Source organism: Scyliorhinus canicula, unplaced genomic scaffold, assembly GCF_902713615.1.
Source record: "Scyliorhinus canicula unplaced genomic scaffold, sScyCan1.1, whole genome shotgun sequence".
Classification (NCBI taxonomy): domain Eukaryota; kingdom Metazoa; phylum Chordata; class Chondrichthyes; order Carcharhiniformes; family Scyliorhinidae; genus Scyliorhinus; species Scyliorhinus canicula.
In genome coordinates, this window is record NW_024055453.1 from 9,499 (window position 1) to 15,348 (window position 5,850).

General features: G+C 47.6%; 1 non-coding gene across 1 annotated transcript; it reads right to left on the bottom strand.

Moving 5' to 3' along the window:
- Window positions 1-2,652: 2,652 nt before the first annotated feature.
- On the bottom strand, window positions 2,653-2,725 carry trnak-cuu. The gene has a single exon. It is a non-coding gene; the product is annotated as a tRNA-Lys (tRNA).
- Between the last annotated feature and the right edge of the window lie 3,125 nt (window positions 2,726-5,850).

Sequence of the window (5,850 nt, forward strand, 5' to 3'; positions counted from 1 at the left end):
TGTATGAATGGGTGAATCCCTTCCCACAAATGGAGCAGATGAACGGTCTCTCCCCAATGTGACTGCGACGATGAACTTCCAGTTGTGATGGGTAACTGAATCCCTTCCCACAGTCCGCACATTTCCACAGTTTCTCCATGTTGAGGGGTCTTTATGTCTCTCCCGGTTGAAGCTTTGTCCACACACAAATAAGCGTTTACTTTCTCCCTGCAGTGAATGATGTGATACTCTTTTTGAGGCTGTGTAACTGGTTAAAACTCTCTCCACAGTCAGTGGACTGGAAAACTCTCAATGGGGGTGGGTCTCGGTGCTTTTGCAGTCACACTGCTGAAACAGAACAAACCCTTCTCCTTCCAAATTCAAAGATTGAAGATATTCAGCTCTTAATGAATTGAGTGGCTGTCAGATTTCGATATGATGTTTGGTTTGAGTTTTCTGTTGGCCAATCCTCCATTTCCAATATCCTGTAAAAGGAGTTTACAAAAGCCATCACTGTCAGTGAAGCATATAAATTCTGAACAGACAATTCTACTTTCTCTGGAATATTTTTCCCTCTCTTGTTCCCTCAAAGCTGTAAATCCCCGTCCCACACACTCTCCCTCCTCCCTGGGCTGAAATCCAAACCCATCTCACCATTTCTTTCCTCCACTCCCAGTTTTCTCCCTCCCTCTCCTCTGCCTGGGTTCAGTTCTCCAGCTCCTGTCTGCAGACTGACAATAAAACCAATGGGTCTTATTGGGGGGTTTGGGTTCTCACCATTGTCCCCGCTCGCGGCGGCTCTCATTCAACCTCTGGGAGCCACACTCACTCTCACTGCGGCTGCGCTCAGCCCGGAGCAGCACCGCGCATGCTCCACACAGAGAGGCCACTTCCGGGGATGGGGCAACTTGCGCCTGCGCGTTCTGACTCCTGAGCATTCTGACTCCTGAGATGGAAATAGGGCGCATTCGGCCTCGCCGGGCATTCCGGGTAGCCTTATCTGCCATTATTCCATTTTATTCCTCAGGGTGATAAATTGGTTACGGCACTTTTGATTACGTTCGTTGTTTGTACCGAATGTGCCAGCCGCATCGGTGATTTTCTCTCTGATCGGCCCCTGTTAACGGCTGTCATCTGTTTCGGGGGCGATATGCAGCAGGGCGCCTGCGCGGCCGCCATCTTTCTCAGCGGACATGTGCAGCAGGGCGCATGCGCGGGCATCCAGGAACCGGAAGCCGGAAGAGAGAATCTTGTGAATTTCTTTCCTGGACAGAGAATGAAATTCCTTTGGAAACTCATTTAGAAAGAGGAGGATTTGCCAACGGGAACTTCAAACCAAACATCACATCACATCATCCTCTGACTGAGTTACTCGATTCATCAGTACCTGAATATCATTGGGAGGTAAAATGGTTTGTCTGTTCTGCCTGAGGACAAAGATTTCAGATATCAGAGTGACTGGGAAAATTTAAATGACCATTCCGGGTTAAATTTGAGATTAATTACACCGATCACATTGGGGATGTTAAATAATTTGCTGTTGTACTCATTTGTATGCAGGTAAATTTGGAAATGTCCGCATTAGGGGCTGGTTTAGTTCACAGGGCTAATTGCTGCCTTTTAAAGCAGACCAAGCAGGCCAGCAGCACGGTTCGATTCCCATACCAGCCTCCCCGGACAGGCGCCGGAATGTGGCGACTAGGGGCTTTTCACAGTAACTTTATTGAAGTCTACTCGTGACAATAAGTGATTTTCATTTCATTCATTCATTAGCATACTTGGCAGCTAAACTGGGCAAACTGTTGACCTTGTTAGTAGTGAGAGTTACTATCCGGGTTTTTATTGAAGTTTGTTGTTCCTGTTGCATTTCATTTAGCTCACCGGGGCTGCAAAGTCGGTATTCAGCCTAATCTCAATTTCCAGATTGTGGTCTGTAGCTTTTTAAGTTACATCAATTAAAATGTCTATCGAAATACTTTACAAATGTTCTGAGGGTTTCTGTCAGCATGTCACAGATCCTGACCACCCTCTAAACCACCTAGTCCTTCCCTAAATCTCTGCCCCCTTTTATATGTATCCCTCAACCAAAGGGAATAGGACCTTCCTATCCAATCTATATAGATCCCTCAGAATTAAAAAAATACATACGTTTATATCTTTTTCCAATTAAGCGGCAATTTAGTTTTGCCAAGCCACCTGACCTGCACATATTTGGGTTGTGGGGGTTAGGGTTGGGGCGCACAGATAATGGGAGAATGTGCAAACTCCTTACAGACTGTGACCTGGGGCCAGGATCGTGCCTGGGTCCCCAGCATGCAGGCACACAACCACTGTGCCACCATGATCCCCCAGAATTTTATACATTTAGAATAATCTTAATTATTGTCACAAGTAGGCTTACATTAACACTGCAATGAAGTTACTGTGAAAATACCCTAGTCACCACACTTTGGCACCTATTCGGGTACACAGAGGGAGAATTCAGAATGTCCAATTCACCTAACAAGCATGTCTTTCAGGACTTGTCAGAGGAAACCCAAACAGACACTGGGAGAACATGTAGACTGCGCAGACAGCGTCCCCAGTGGGAATTGAACCCAGCACCCTGGTGCAACAGTGCTACCATAAACAGTTCAGCTCATTCAGTTCATTCTCAGATTAAAGAAGCTGAAGCGCCCAATGTGGGTCTTGAACCCACGGCCCTGGGATGAAGAGTCCCATGCTCTACCGACTGAGCTAGCTGGGCTGCTTTTCAAAATTTAATTTTGGTCTCCCCTCAGTCTTTTCTGTTCCAAAGAAAACAGCTCCAGTTTATCCAAACTTTCCTCAGAGCAAACATTGTCAATTTCTGGCTGATGTTCTTAAATCCCCGCTGTGCTCTCTCTGGTGCAATCTTCCTGTGCACAGGAATCTAGCTCTGGCCTACCTAGTCCTGTCCTGCCATTTATCATGTAATCCTTTGCCTTGTTTTCCCTGTAGCTTTCTTCCTTATTCCTCAAGTGTTCAATCATTTTTGTGTCACAGGTAAACTTCTTCTTCATGTTCCTACATTTAATTTCAAATCAATGATGTAAACCAGGAGTGAAGGGCCCAGTACCGATTCCTTGGAAACCGGCACTGGAAACAGCCCTTTGATTTTCTCTGTTCTTTATGGCATGCGAGTGTCACGGGCAAACCAGCTTGGTTGCCCATTCCTAATTGTCCTTAAACTGAGTGGTTTACTAGGCAATTCAAAATTAACGACATTTCAGTGAGTTGGCCAGATCAGGTAATGCTGGTGCAGACTTGATGGGCCGAATGGTCTGCTTCAGCGCTGTAGATTTTATGATTAATTCTGACCATGGGTCACTGTCTCTGTCGAATTTTCCTGCATCTGCGTAGATTTCCTTCGCGGGTGCTCTGGTATCCTCCCACAGTCCAAAACTGTGCAGATTAGGTGGATTGGCTGTGCTAAATTGTCCCCGGGAGGTGTTACGGGGATAGGGTGGGGAATTCGCCAAGGTAGAGTGCTCTTTCAGAGGGTTGCTACAGACTTCATGGGTCAAATGGCCTCCTTCTGCACTGAGGGGATTCTATGATTCTACATTGGATGCAATGATGTGTTCACTCGCACACACTGCAGCCTGACTTGTTGGAGCAGACACTGTGTTTGTTACTCTCAAAGTGAGTGAATCCTTTGCTGTTTCTCCTCAGGGCCCCATCTCCACTATTATTGTCTGATTGTCCCACTGAGACTCTCACTGTTATTATTGGACAATCAGCGAGTCAGCCTGAGCCTGTGGCCGCTCTCACCATCTGGAACCGTCACAATGCCTGGGAGATTGACGGCAGCTCCCGACCAATAGGAAGAGGAGGGGCGGGATTAGAGGACAGACCAGGAGCAGCTAGACCTCCAACCAATCGGAATGAATGAGGGGCGGGGCCCACTGTGATTGAAGCATGCGCAGTGTGGGTAATGGCAATGGAGAAGAGCGTCTTGTTCAGATCTGAAATCAGTGAGAGGCGATTAACAATATGGAGGGAGGGGCGGCACGGTGGCTCAGTGGTTAGCATTGCTGCCTACGGCGCTGAGGACCCGGGTTCGAATCCCGGCCCTGGGTCACTGTCTGTGAGGAGTTTGCACATTCTCCCCGTGTCTGCGTGGGTTTCACCCCCACAACCCAAAGATGTGCAGGTTAGGTGGATTGGCCACGTTAAATTGCCCCTTAATTGGAAAAAATGAATTGGATATTCTAAATTTTAAAAAAAATTTTAAAAAAAAAACAATATGGAGGGAGCAAGAGATCGTGGGAGCCGGCGGAAACGTCGTGTAAAACTGTTGTAAGCTACAATCCTCGGAAAAGTTGCCGGGACCCCGTTTGTACCGAGCGAGCTGCAGCTCCTCATTTAGGCTCGGGTTAACGGCCGCCACCTTTATTGGATGTGCAGGGCGCATGCGCGTTTCTCATCTTTGTCGGGGCGATGTTTCAATGAGTGGGAGGAGCTTGTTCCCCATTCTTCAGAATGGAGACAACTTGTCCATCAAACTGGATTCGTCTTTCAGTCCCAATGTCTTATTGATGATGCAAAGCGGTGGCAGAGATGGAAAGAAAAGGAAGCCAATCCTGCTCTCCGGATTTCACTGTCCCATTGGACGTCCTGCCCCATGTGTCCAAAGCTCTGCGGCTCTGTTCAGCCACATGAAGACCCAGGGTAGAAACTCACAACCCTGAGTCAACATCACCCTCAAATCAGGGGACTGCTGATGACAAGAGGGTCAGTGTGCAGCGGGGGGCATGAGCGGTCATCCTGGTCCGGGGAGAATGTGGTGAATCCTGGACTGACAGTGATTACTTTTGGAAACTCCTTTTACAGGGGATTAGTCGGGGAGGATTTACACACAGCAAATTCAAACCGGGAAAAATGTTTATCTTTCCTGAATTTTATTTCTGTACTGACAGTGATTCCGTTGTAAACCTCTTTCACAGGGACTTAGAAAGGGATTCGCAGACAGGAAACTCACAACCAATCCTCACATCAAATTCTGACAGCACGATTCGGGTTATCAGGACCTGGAGATTATCGAATTTGTGTGTCGGCATTGAGTTCAGATCATTACCACGCACTCTGTAAAATTTCTTCCTCATATCTCCCCTGTAGATCTTGCTCACAATCTTAAATCTGTGTCCCATAATCCTTTTACAATCTACTGATGTGAACAGATTTATTTATCATTTTTCCGGGTTCGCTGTTGTCGTTCCCGGTGCCTGGGTCATGCCAGATGGACCGTCCAGATTCCACTCCGTTATTGTGTATTTATAGCGGTTGAAGGGGCTTGGACCAGTCCATTTCCAGATCCAGTACACAAGTGAAGTCTCTGCCAAGCATTGATTGATGTGTATCCAGGTCTGGGATGGATCCCAACAATTTTTTTTACAAATGCCACATCGTCCCAGTTAGGGGCTTAGCCATTCACCAACACCACCAATGTACCTGCCAGTGACCCACTGACCACCACGTATCTCCCATTAGTGTCCGCAATGATCCTGGTGACCGAAAGAGGGATCTGTTTATTGATTAGAATTGCAGCACATCGAGCCCTTCCGTCAAAGCCCGAGTGAAACACTTGGCTCCCCGCTCCGCAGTCTGGTCTGATCTCTAACCCGCAAGTGAGTCTCCTGCAAGAACACCACACCAGCATTTGGATTCTTTAGGTGAGTGACAACCCTTGACCTTCACTGGTCCACCCAATCCCCTTGCGTTCCAGGTGAGCAGCTGAATCAAGGGTCTCCGCACCAGCCCCCATCACGGAATCAGCCATTTCAAATGTGAGGGACTATCCAGCAAATCTTCAAAAAGTACAGGCCAATGGTCCACCCAAGATGGCCGCCA